The 12,396-nt window shown below is 39.8% G+C and overlaps 1 protein-coding gene across 2 annotated transcripts in view; it reads left to right on the top strand.

Moving 5' to 3' along the window:
• Positions 1–330: 330 nt before the first annotated feature.
• shisa7b (shisa family member 7) overlaps positions 331–12,396 on the top strand; it is a 49,396-nt gene continuing 37,330 nt past the window's right edge. The window contains exons 1-2 of one of the 2 annotated variants that reach the window (XM_084739040.1): positions 331–692; positions 1,035–1,114. The gene's annotated coding sequence lies outside the window, so the exon portion shown is untranslated. The remainder of the gene's footprint in view (positions 693–1,034; positions 1,115–12,396) is intronic. The other variant, XM_084739041.1, reaches the window with a different exon arrangement.

The following is a 12,396-nucleotide window of genomic DNA, read 5'->3' as shown; positions in this document are numbered from 1 at the left end:
TGATTAAGAGCATAAATAAACAATAAAAATATGTGTGTTTACTAACATGGATGACTAACTAATCATCTCTGGTAAGTGCTTTAACGTTCAGTCAATGTAGACTAACGGTCAGCGCATTAATATTTACATTAACTGTAAGCAGTCACAGGTGCGCGTGTATCGGGAATTTACCAACGGTTTCGAACGCGACTCGGCCAATCAGGAGCGACGATTAAAACTGTCCGCTCCAGGATTGGTCGGTCACTTCCAGCACTTGAGGAATGCAAACGTGGGCAAGTGCCATATTGTCCAATCAATGACTTGGCCACGGAGCACAGCGGACCTCAGTGAGAGCAGTTTGTGTCGGAGAGGCAGAGGGAGCAACATCAGCGTCGTGTGTGGAGCCGCTGAGCATCACGGGGGGGGAAGAGCGCTCAGTCATTCACCGCAACGACCGACCTGAAACAACGTGACTTAACTGAACACTCAAAGATATTTTTCTAAACGCGTCCTCTCGCTGGTTTTCTACGCTTTCATTGTGTTCGTGTTTTTTTGTATTGTGGAGGGGAACAGAGAGCGAGGCTTCACTGCGGCTAATCAATTTTCCTCTTCCAGACCTGGGAATTACAATGAAAAATGTAGGTGACACATTTTCTCTAACAATCCAGGAATCACAATAGGATCCAAGCGAAGGCGACAAAAGAAGAAAGCAGGTAAACATCGTGGTTTACTGGCTTGTTGAGGCGTTAAAAATGTGAAATGAAGTGGCTTATCATGTTTTAACTTAAGAGCTAGTAACAGAGGAAAATGAGTGTGTGATAGTTTATAGCATCCTCAGTCGAGTTAGTCTTTTCACTGTTAATCCTGACTGAAAATATGAACTTAAAGGCGTCAATGATGCCACATTTTCACTGGCAGGGCGCATGTGTGGCACTGCAATGTTTGCGCTTTATTGTTGAGCCTCCATTGATTTATTGAGAGGAAACGGGGGGGAAAAAAATCGCATTTTAGTTCAGTTCATATGAGACACTGTCTTCTTCTCCTTTTCTTCAAAGGGGGGAAAATGGTGACGGGTGCCGCATCTATAGGATCAGCAGCATCCTCTCTGTGGAGCCCCTGCGTAAAAGAAAAACAGGTATTTTTTTGCTGCCTTCGTTTTGTCGGTGTTTGTGGTGCTGCTGCGGTGTGTTAAACAGACAGGCGAACAGTTTTTTATTTAATCATGAGGTTGTTGTCTCATCTGCTGCCATACATGCATGCATACATCCATACAATACAGCACCGCCTCGGCACAATGCAACAAAACCCTCCCATTTTGTGTCTCACTGTGGTGCCCCTGAATACAGCAGCAACAGCAGCAGCATATAGATTCACCTAACAGCTTAAAAAAAGAGGACTAAATGTGTTTTTTTTGTGTGTGTGTGTGTGTATGCATGTGTGTTACATTAGAGTCATGAAGAAAAAGACAGATGCACAAACACACACACTCAACACGTATACACATGAGTGCCATGACTGGCTCCAACGTGAGCATAATTGCCTCATGAATGCTAATGCATCATGCTAATGCAGAAACACTGCAAACTAACTGCACTGCTGCCTCATGGGCTCACAGGTGTTGGCTAGCCTTACCTAACTTACTGTGTGTGTATTTGATTGTGTGTGTGTGTGTGTGTGTGTGTGTGTGTGTGTGTGTGTGTGTTTGGGTATGCATGTGTGTAGGTGTGTGTGTAGGTGCGTGTTTGTGGATGATATCACCTTGCATATGGTTGCAGGGCCATGTGTGGTCGAGGATGTGTTTTAGCCAGGGTTTTTAGAGCCGCACACCTACACCTGCCTGCCTCACCGGGTTAGTAAAGTGAGGGTACATTAGAGAAGTGCTTCCCGTCCTCTATAATTGACACACTTAGAGTTTGGCCACATGAACATTCTGGTGTGAAGCTTCACTTGCAGCAAAGTGACTAAGTGAAATTTTAAAGGACAGTTTACCCCAAATAAAAAAAAAATACATATTTTTCCTCTGGCCTGTGGTGATATTTATCCATCCAGATGTTTTTGGTCTGAGTTGCAGAGTTTTTGAGATATAAACTGTAGAGATGTCTGCCTTCTCTCCAGTATAATGGGACTGAATGGAACTCGGCTTGTGGTGCTCAAAGCACCAAAAACACATTTGGAAAATTCAGCAGTAATTTTTCTTCAGACAGAAAGTATTTCATACATGAAACTGCTCATGACAAGGTCTGTGGATAATCTTGAGCAACCGGGTCATGATTTTTGGAAAGTGACACTGTTTGAGTTTTTCAAATTTATTTTTTGGTGCTTTGAGCGCCACAAGGTGAACGCCATTTAGTCCAACTACATTTGACAGATAGCAGACATCTCACAATCAGAAATACTTCATTGATACCTGTGGGGGAAATTGTTGATGTTACAGGTACTTCCGTTCAAGAATATAAAAAATATATATGAGCAGAGAGAACTATGAGAAAAAAAATATCTCCACCAAACCTAGATGGGTAAATAGAACTAAAGGCCAGAATATAAATATGTGCTTTTGATTTTGGAGTGAACTGTCTGTTAAAATCTGGGGAAAAAGCTCTTTCCACTACACTGCATTTATAAGATCTGTGTTATTTGATAACTGTATTATTGTAAATAAACATGGATGATGCAGAATCTGTTCATCACATCCAGATATTTACAGCAGCTTTATTGAAATCTGGCAGCAGGGAATGTAGGACGCGACAAATTATTGTCAACTGTCAGTTCATGTTTTGACTGTTTGTATATTCAGTAAAATATCAATAATAGAGGAAAATAGTTGTCACAATTTTCCACCCAAAGTACCTTGAAATTTTAGTCTCAGGAACTGAAAGGTTCCTTGGGTCGACTCTTGTCTGTGTTTCCACTGTGGTCTGAAGGCCCCTGAGATCAGGCAAATTAGTCTGCTGATCTATAGAAAAGCAACGATGACGCTACATAAAGAAACGGACAGGCATCATTTTTTGTGCAACACTGCACAGTTTCGTCATCAGCACAAAAGCTCAATAAGGCCTGGGCTTCATCATCGACCCATCTGTAGCATGCTTTCTTCTGTAACTCCATGTTGATGTGTTGAAGCACAGTGAACAAAAAAATCAAACTTGTTTGCAGTTCAACATTTTTAAAAGAGGCGGCTGAAATAAAACACAGCCAATCAGAAATGTTCAGCTCTGCAAGCCCCACCCCTAAACTTGCTCCACTTTTGGAAAGTAGAGGGGGATTTAAATGTCCCCAAAACTTATTTTAAACCCTGGTACATGTGGAGGAAACTCACTGAGTTCTTCCAAAGGTTAGTCCATGAGGGAAGTTCATGTGCTGGAAGTGCATCTACACTGAAAAAACCCAAAGATATTCAGTTTATTATCATATAAAAAAGAGAGAGAGGCTGAAGGCTGGTGAACGTTTAGCATTTCTGCTTAACTTAAAGAATTAATTATTAATCAAAACTTTTGATTGATTTCATCACTTTCAGATAACAGTCTCACTGTAGTTTGGTGACAGGATGTTTTAGTTATAGATAGGGTTACAACTAATGATTTTTTTAACCATGAATTCAACTTTTTATTATTTTTCCAATGATCTGATTGGATGATAGTAAAACGTGCCCATCACAACTTGACAGGTTGACACTAATTACACTTTGTCTTGATCGATTGTCAGGATCGATTGTCAGGATTGGTGTTGATTGATTTTTCAGTCAGTAGTTGATTAAACCTGTAAACCACTGAAACAATGAATTTATAATGAGATAAAACAGAGTAGAAATACAAGTAGAGATTATTGTCGTTATTGATTAGCCCAGTAAACAAATATTTTTGGTTAATCGATTAATTGATTAGTCTGTGAAAATTCAGATTTCAGCTTCTCAAGCATGAATTATGGACAAAACAAGACATTTGAGGACGTCACCTTGGGAAACCGTGATCAACATTTTTTTTTTTTTTTACCATTTTCAGAATCAAACCACTAATTGATTGAGAAAATTACAATTGGATTAACTGATAATGAAAATGATTGTTAGTTGCAGCCCTACTTTTAAAAGCTTTTAATTTACGGTGATATAAAACAGAGAAAAGTCACATTTGTGAGGTTGAAATGAATTGACTTTGTATTGATAAATGACTTCATTGATCCTCAGGATTTCTTGACTGATCACAGGGTTCAGTATAGGTTTTTTTTTTTCACTTGCACGGTTTAGGCTAGTAGGTCAGGTTTTCCTGAAGTATATTTTTACTTGCTCATGTACATTTTTTTATTTATATTAGTGGTTTTTAAACAGCAAAGTTAATTGTCATGTTTGATTTAAGACTGCAACATCTAAAAAATGTCAGAAAAATAACGTCCAGAGTCCAGGGTGATGTCTTTACATGTCTTGTTTCTCGGTCTAAAACCCAAATATATTCAGTTTAATCTGATAATAAATAAAGAAAAGCAAGAAATCTCCATATTTGAGGGGCTAAAGTGGCATTTTCTGCTATTTTGCACGAAAAATTACTTTAATGATTAATGATTTACTTGCCTGTCATGGCATTTTACTTGGCTCGGTCAATCCTTATTGTTGAACCCTGTTGATTTTCTCAGTCGAGTAGCTGATTGATTGCGTAAACCATCAACCATAAATATAAGATTTCTTTTTCAGTGCTTCAGAATCAAAGAGCAGAAGCTTCTTCTGAGAGCAGCTCTTTCACACCAACGTTTAACATTAACATGAGGGTAGCAGTCCTTTGCAGAGGAGGAGGAGGGGGAGAGCGCTCTCTGTATGTACGTCCACAGCAGCCTCGATACACCAGCCTGCAGCGAGTGCAGCCACAGGACGCGTTGTGTTTGAGTAAAGGGACGTAGCTGTGATTAGAAATGCGTATACCCCCTACAGCTGAATGATCACACTCTCAAGCTGTTTGCATGCCTGTGTACACCTACCTTTGAGTGAAATCAACAAGTTCACGCCCACTCTCTGGGGGCTGCTGAAAGGCATTCTGGGAAACGCAGGGAACCACTGACTGAAGTGGAAGCAGACGGGAAAGTGGGTACAGTGAGTTGATGACAAAAGCATTGCACATCACAGATGGATGATATAACAGTGTGAGAGTATCAGAGGGGGTTTGTCCTTAAAATTACAGCAACGTATCTGCCTCTCTGGGGTTTATTTTGGGTGAGTTTACCTCAGTGGCTGGAGTTTAGCATCTTTTAAAGGCGGCATAATGGATGATTTGAAGCTACTGTCCCTCGTATGATGGGTGACTTCAGCTCACTTGTGGTTGCCGGGCCCGGTGTGCTTACTCCCGATGTGGTGGAGGAGGTGGATCGTCTGCAATTTCAACATCCATCACAGTTGCTTCATGAGTCAGCGGTGATTAATCTGATAGGTGGTGGCCAGGCTTTCAGTGTCCCCCAGAGAACGAGCTGGAAATGGGCGGCGTACATAGACAAACGGCCTTGACTGCACCCCCGGATGTTGGGGAATTTCACCGGCGGCTGTCGGAGAGAGTCTCAGGTGTTGACGTCACCACCGGGGACGTGGGTACAAATGACGGTATTCTCAGCACACAGCAGCCTCCAGGAACAAACAGCATTGTATTTGTACTGTACAGTGACTCCTCTTCCTGGAACTCCTCCGCCGCTTCGTTGATGTGAGACAGAAATGTGATGTGTCTGGTTATGGTGGTGGTGGTGGTGGTACCTGTGTTTCTCTTTAAAAAAAAAAAAAAAAGGACAGCACATTCATGCCAAAACCTCTGCTCAGCTGATTTTAAAAAAGTGATACGACAGACAACCTTTTTTTTTTTTTTAAATGTTGAATGTCTGATTCTGGAATGACCCATTTTGTCGTCTAGCAGACGTTTTAATTAAAAGTTTCAGTCTGACGGTGACATATGGCTGACCTGGTTGAGCTCATTGCTGGCTGTTACCGTGTCAGTTGGGAATGTAGACAGTTATACTGGAGCAGAGTCGGTCTGCATGGCCGGACTGAAAGCTATTTAGAGTCCATCACATGCCTTATGCAAAGGCAAAGTAGAGCATAGGTTATTGTTCACACTTTGCTGTTTTTTGGCCTCGTGAATTGACTATTATTGGATGACCTCACTACTGCATGGAAAAACAAACTTTCCTGATAATATGTGGGTCTCGTTTTAATGTGGCACAATTATTTCTCTTGTGTCAGTGGCTCCTGTAATTTTCTCTGAATGAAGCTGTCCCCAATATAGGCCTAATAAACCATGATTAGCTGGAGTGGTTTGACAGTATAATCTCATACTGACCAAAACGTATTCACAGGGATAGATGCTAAAATTAAAAATGAGCTAGACTTTTCGGCTACTTGGGTAAACTGTTTGCACACACTACAGTACGTTTCATCCTTAGATCTGTCAGATTTGAACCACTTTAAACTTTTGCTTCTGTTAACTCCTCATGTATTTTTTCATGATCTGCCTTTTGTGTTTTGGATTGCATTAGCAGTTTGAGCAGGCATAGTAGCCCCGACATCTGTAGCTAGTTGGTGACGGGTACTGTTTGGTGTTTTTGTACAACGTTGCATTAAAAGGTATTTGTGGAACTGTAACTTTGTGTTGGAGAAGGCTCGCAGTATTGGAATAAAACAATGGTGTCACCACAGAGTAATCTTTTGTACTGCAATTTTCAACAAACCAATTGTCCTATCATGACTTTTTGTCTGTCCTGAATATCACTTTTGGGGCTACAAAGCTGTAGTGAGAATTACCTGCAAATATTCTAAGTTTCAAGCTACCATACCTTCCTCAAACTAGTGGATATTTACTTTTTTTTGTTTGTTTGTTTGTTTTTATACTGCCCAGCCCTATAATTAAGAGTCTAATGAGAGACGAGGACATGAGGGGAGACATCAGCCATTGTTTGTTCCATCTCCCTGTCCAAAGTCTCAAAATTCAACTTGATGAGCGACTGATTGTTGAGCAAATGCAAGCATGTTTTCAAGACCCATTAAGGTCCATTTCTTGCTCTTGATCGGTCTTGTGCCTCTTTTTTTTGGTGCAGCTGATGAAACATTTAATTACTCATTAGGATGTCCATCACCATGGCAATGCTGAGAGCTTTGAAGCATTCAGGTCAGCCCTAAATCACTTTGTAATTGAACTGAGCATGGCAACAACTAGAGATGTCCTGATGTGGTTCTTTGGCCCCGAACCGAGTCCTTTAATACTGAGTAGCTGCTGAAACCGAGTCTGATTCTGATATTTAGATTGAATCTACATCTGACACATTAAAATAAGATCTGCAGTGTTCTAAATCTGACACACCTTATTTGTCACGAGCTACTTGATCCAAGTTTATAATCTTGAATTATGATAAAATATTGATTACAGATTAACTGGGAGAATGTGACTCTTGAGGCTGAATAGAAAGAAGCAAATCACTTTGTTGGAGTTGATGGAACTACAGAAACACTTGTATTTGTATGGTGGTGTTGAAGAGTGGAGCCTCTTCCCTCACAAAACCTCTTTGCCTGAGTACAGACACTGGTTTGCAGAGAGCACTTTGACCAGACAGTAGTCTAATTTTGGCCTGTTGACAAGCTACTGATGGAATTAACAGTAATTGGTTAATTTGTGCCGTGTAAAAATGAGAAACAGTTATCTGAATGTTTGTGCGTTGCTCTTGGCTTATTGGAAAAAAAAAGGAGGAGGGATAACTAGGGCTGCAACTAACAATCGTTTTTATTATTGATTCATCTGTTGATCGTTTTCTTAAGTAATTGATCAGTTGTTTGGTCAGAAAACAGTAGAAGATGTTGATCAGTGTTTCCCAAAGCCCAAGATGACGTCCTTACATTTCTTGTCTTGTTCAAAACCCAATGATATTTGGTTTACTGTCAGAGAGGAGTAAAAAAACAGAAATTATTCAGATTTAAGAAGCTAAAATCAGAGAATTTAGACATTTTTTTCTTCTAAAAATTGCCCAAGTATCAAAATAGGTGATTAATGAATGAATGAATTTTGTCTTAACACAGACAGTTGCACTGGTGCAACCAAATAATTTTTTTATCTCCGTTATTATAGGTAAATCTTGTATTTTCTTATTTAATCCAAAGAGTTTTGATGATCATATCGCTCGCCGTACACAGTGCAGCCCCTCACTTCTATTCATTTACTGACTTTATCTGGTGTCTTCCCACAACTTTTTGTCTCTTCTGTCTTGGCAGCAGCGATTGTTGTCACAAACATTGTTTGTTGACTTGTTTTGTCGATTCTGCTTGCCAGTGTCACTGTGTTTCAGCAGAGAAGAGCAGCCACCAAGTGCCACTGTTCAAACTGAAATTATTTACCAAACGGTTGGTTAGTCATCGCGCTCGGGCCTGGAGTCGTGTACGCCTGGCGCCGCGAGAGCTGAAAAAGCTGGACCGACACCTTCCAGTTGGCTGTGAGGGAGGTGCAGCTCTGTCCCCAGTCACATTAACCACCTTCAACACAGCCGCACATACATGACAGCAAAACATTATGTTTAATTTACGCCTTCCGAAGCTGTCGCTAAGAGAAATTACACCACTGGTTCCATGGAAAGGGAATAATTAACGCTTAGATCAGATTGACTAATTACACAGCTGATAATCTTTTGAAAGAAATATTCAAAGTGGATTTGCAGGCCCGGCAGCGGCGCGTCTAACGGAGCAAAGAAATCTGTGTGATATCTATGAGATGTCTCACAATTGTCCTCATTCTCAGTGGCTGTCACTGTCTGCTTCACAGTTACGATGAGAGCATATGGTGCAATAAACTGAGAGAGCATGATGCAGTCAATGACAACATTTACATATCTCACCATAACACTACGCACACACCCTGCCAGTGTCGAATAAATGTGAACCTTTGTTGATCGATTCCACAAAGTTATTTTGTAGAAGACGTCATTTTGCAGCGTTCATATTATTTCCGTGTTTCTTAGTGTTTTGCCACTGTGAAGCAGAGCTGCACAATATGGTACAAAATCATATTGTGATTATTTTGACAAGTATTGCAGTTGCAATATGTTAACAATTCATGGGAATTATAATTTTTGCATCACAATTACCATTTTTTCTAAAAAAAAAAACAACTCAAAATTATGATGATGAGACATTTGTTGGGATCTGCATTAAGACTACATGATATGATAAAAAGTCACGTTGTGATTATTTTTACTGAAATTGTGATTAAACAAATAATCGATTATTAAATTAATTGCCAACTATTTTGATAATCGATAAATCAGTTTGAGTCATTTTTTAAAGAAAAAAGTCCAAATTCTCTGATTTCAGCTTCTTAAATGTGATTTTTTCTGGTTTCTTTTCTCCTCTCTGACAGTAAACTGATTATCTTTTAGTTGTGAGTAGAGCAAGACATCTGAGGACATCATGTTAGGATTCTGGAAACACTGATTGACATTTTTCGCCATTTTCTGACATTTAAAACTATTAATTGCTTAGTCAAGAAATAATCGACCATGAAAATAATTGTCAGTTGTAGCCCTAGATTGCAATATGCATTAGTGTGAATGATCATTGTTGCATCACAGTTTTCCTTTTCACTGAAAAGAACAGCAACAGAAAAACAAACAAACTTATTTGTGACTATTTGATATTATGGGGTCTGTTCCAAACAAACATATTTTCTTTCATCTGAACAACAAAATTTTTTAGGCCAGAGCGTCTCTGCAGCTCTTCAGTGCCTCATTATAATGCTGTTTTCTCACACATTGTCCTTTTATCAAAAAATTGCGATTTGATTCTGGTTCTGTAATATTGCAAAGTGTGCAGCCTGAGTCTGTAACAAGCAAACATGTTTTCTTACATCTGGAGGACAACATTTGTAGGCCACGGCATCTCTGCTGCACTACAGTGCTTCATTATAATGATGTTTGGTCACATTTTTCCTGAATCTCAGAATTGCAGCTTCTACCATTCAGCTGTTTCACTCACAGTTTCGATAGTATTTCAGTTAATTGTGCAGAACACCTATGCAACCAAGTTTTCAAAATGTTTGGGAGAGAGAAGGTCTGGGAAAGGGTGAGAAGGTCAGTCTCTGTTGTCCCAAACTCCTGCCACTGCATGTTGAACAATCCCGCTGTTATTTCTGTCAGTATTTGTGAAGCTTTGTTGAGCCAATACAATTTTAAACAGAAGATGTGGCTACAACGAGAGTTTTTTTCGGCTGCTGTTTTTTAAATTCTCTAAACATACACTGGATTTAAGCGTACTCAACTCCGCTTGTATTCGTCTGTAATTTTTCTAAATTACTGGGTGCTGGCTGCTCAGTAACAGAGAAGCTAATTAAATGTCGAAGAGTGAGATCCAGTTCTGTTAATTTATTCAGCACAAGAAGAGACATTTAATTATTGAGTGATTTACTAAGTAACCACATTGAAATAGGGACCTGCTATTTCTCTACCATGTCCTCGCTTTTCTCCCATTTGTCTCTCTTTTTTTTTTTTTTTAAACACAATTCAAGTAGATAGAAAAAAACAAACACGTATTTATGCTTGTTGGGTAGAAGTAGTCAGTTTTCCTGCAGACTTAATGCTTAGCCAGTTGTAAAAAGCTTCAGATAAGAACAGGTAGGACTGTCTCTGGACACACATTACTACAGGACATGTTACTGCATAACAACCCCCTGCAGTTTGGTTATGTTTAGCCACCAAGACTACTTGGTTAGGTTTAAGTCCTAAATGCACTTCAAGTGTTTGATATGTGAACCTTGAAGTACACCTCTTGATTTAAATGGCTGAACGTGCGCCAGTAGCATTTGAGGGACATCAAACTGTCTCGGTGGTTCCAGTCCAATCTTGTTTTTATTTTGGAGTGTCAAATGAGGACTGACACCTGTTTGGAGGGAGCTATAACGTACAGTAACATCAGGATTCAAGATCACTTCTCTCGTCCATCAGTGAAGTATGAACTACACTGCAGACTGGAGTCTCTGTAACAGTGACTGACACACAGATACTGCGCTGCTTTATCATAAACTGTGATGAGCTGTCCAGATGCTCTCTCTCCATCATCATCTCCACAATATATGTTAGTGTTCAAGCATCCTGTCTGCTGTCGTGTCAAACGTTCTCAAACCGTTGTAAATTGTTATTAATAACTAAGTTGTTCTGGCCGCACAATACAAGCTGTCTGCAGCTGGAGCAGGCTCTCTTTGAAAGGCCGGGAGAGTGAAAGTGGTGCATACTTGCAGATGAGACAGATTTGATCATTTTATCTCCAGGACGGCACACAGGTTTCGAAGAATCATGCAATCATGCATGAGGCCCATTGTTTCCTAGTTAGTGCATAAACTGTACAATAACTGTGAGCAGACATAAAGTAAACCTTAATAAGTTGACAACAGGGGCACTGTGGTAAGAATCTGCTGAATTCAGCTCTTGGTTGATTGAATTTCAGAGTTGTTAGACTTTAAAAGAGAAATCTGTAATATATTTACTATAATAAATCATAAAATGACAATGATAAGTCATCAGAGATTGTGTTATTGTTTGCCCCGTCGTTTTAATTAGAGTTCAACTTAATGCAGACTCTTTGCTGCATGCAGGAGTTTCTGTTTATTAATAATCCTGAGAACAGTTAACTTGAGCAACATGATAATGGAGTCTGGCAGGCGGTGACACAGGCGGTCACTTAACTTAAAGTCCAGAGTGTGTATTTTAGAGCAGTGGGCTTTTGTTTTCAGGAAAACAGGCTTAACTGAGTCTGTGGAGGAGGCAGCAGGGGGAAACAACTTGCTTCAGCTGTAGATCGTATATTGAATTTCAACCTTTTCAACATACAGTCTGTGTCTCACCATTTGGACTGCGATTCTCATTTTTGCACATGCAATTGCTACATATTGCACCTTTAAATTACTTGTATTTATCTGAAGACATAGTCAATAATGCATCAAATTGTAGGATAACACAGTGAAAGCACTAATAAAATCCTGAAGTTTCTGTGCAGCTGCCACACTGGGAGTTACAGAGGAGATGTTATAAATGCTTTGGGCTAAAGTCAGTCAGCAGTTATTGGATAATCATCAATCTTTATAAAATAAGCTCTGGTTTTCTGCACCTCACACCACACTAAACACTGCAAGTTAATAAGTCTCTTGATGTTAGGTAATGGCTTTTAAATGGTGTCTGTCTTCAGGAACTGGGGCAGGATGTTATGTGGGGATAGACGATGTAAAGTAGGCCAGCTGGACCAGAGCACCTAAAAAGCAGTTGTGTTCTCTTGTGCATAATCTGTAGATACTTCAGACAAATTAAATCAGGCTCTAGAGGAGTGGACTCCTTTAAATTCACACCTGTCGCAGGTTCTTGTTGCTGCATGTTTTTAGGATGAGAGGTTCTGTGTTATGTATTCTTACTGAGATACCATGATGTAACAAC

Source organism: Lutjanus erythropterus, chromosome 16, assembly GCF_056507025.1.
Source record: "Lutjanus erythropterus isolate fLutEry1 chromosome 16, fLutEry1.hap2, whole genome shotgun sequence".
Classification (NCBI taxonomy): Eukaryota; Metazoa; Chordata; class Actinopteri; order Lutjaniformes; family Lutjanidae; genus Lutjanus; species Lutjanus erythropterus.
Note: the sequence above shows the minus strand (reverse complement) of the source record. Positions and strands in the feature narration are given on the sequence as shown.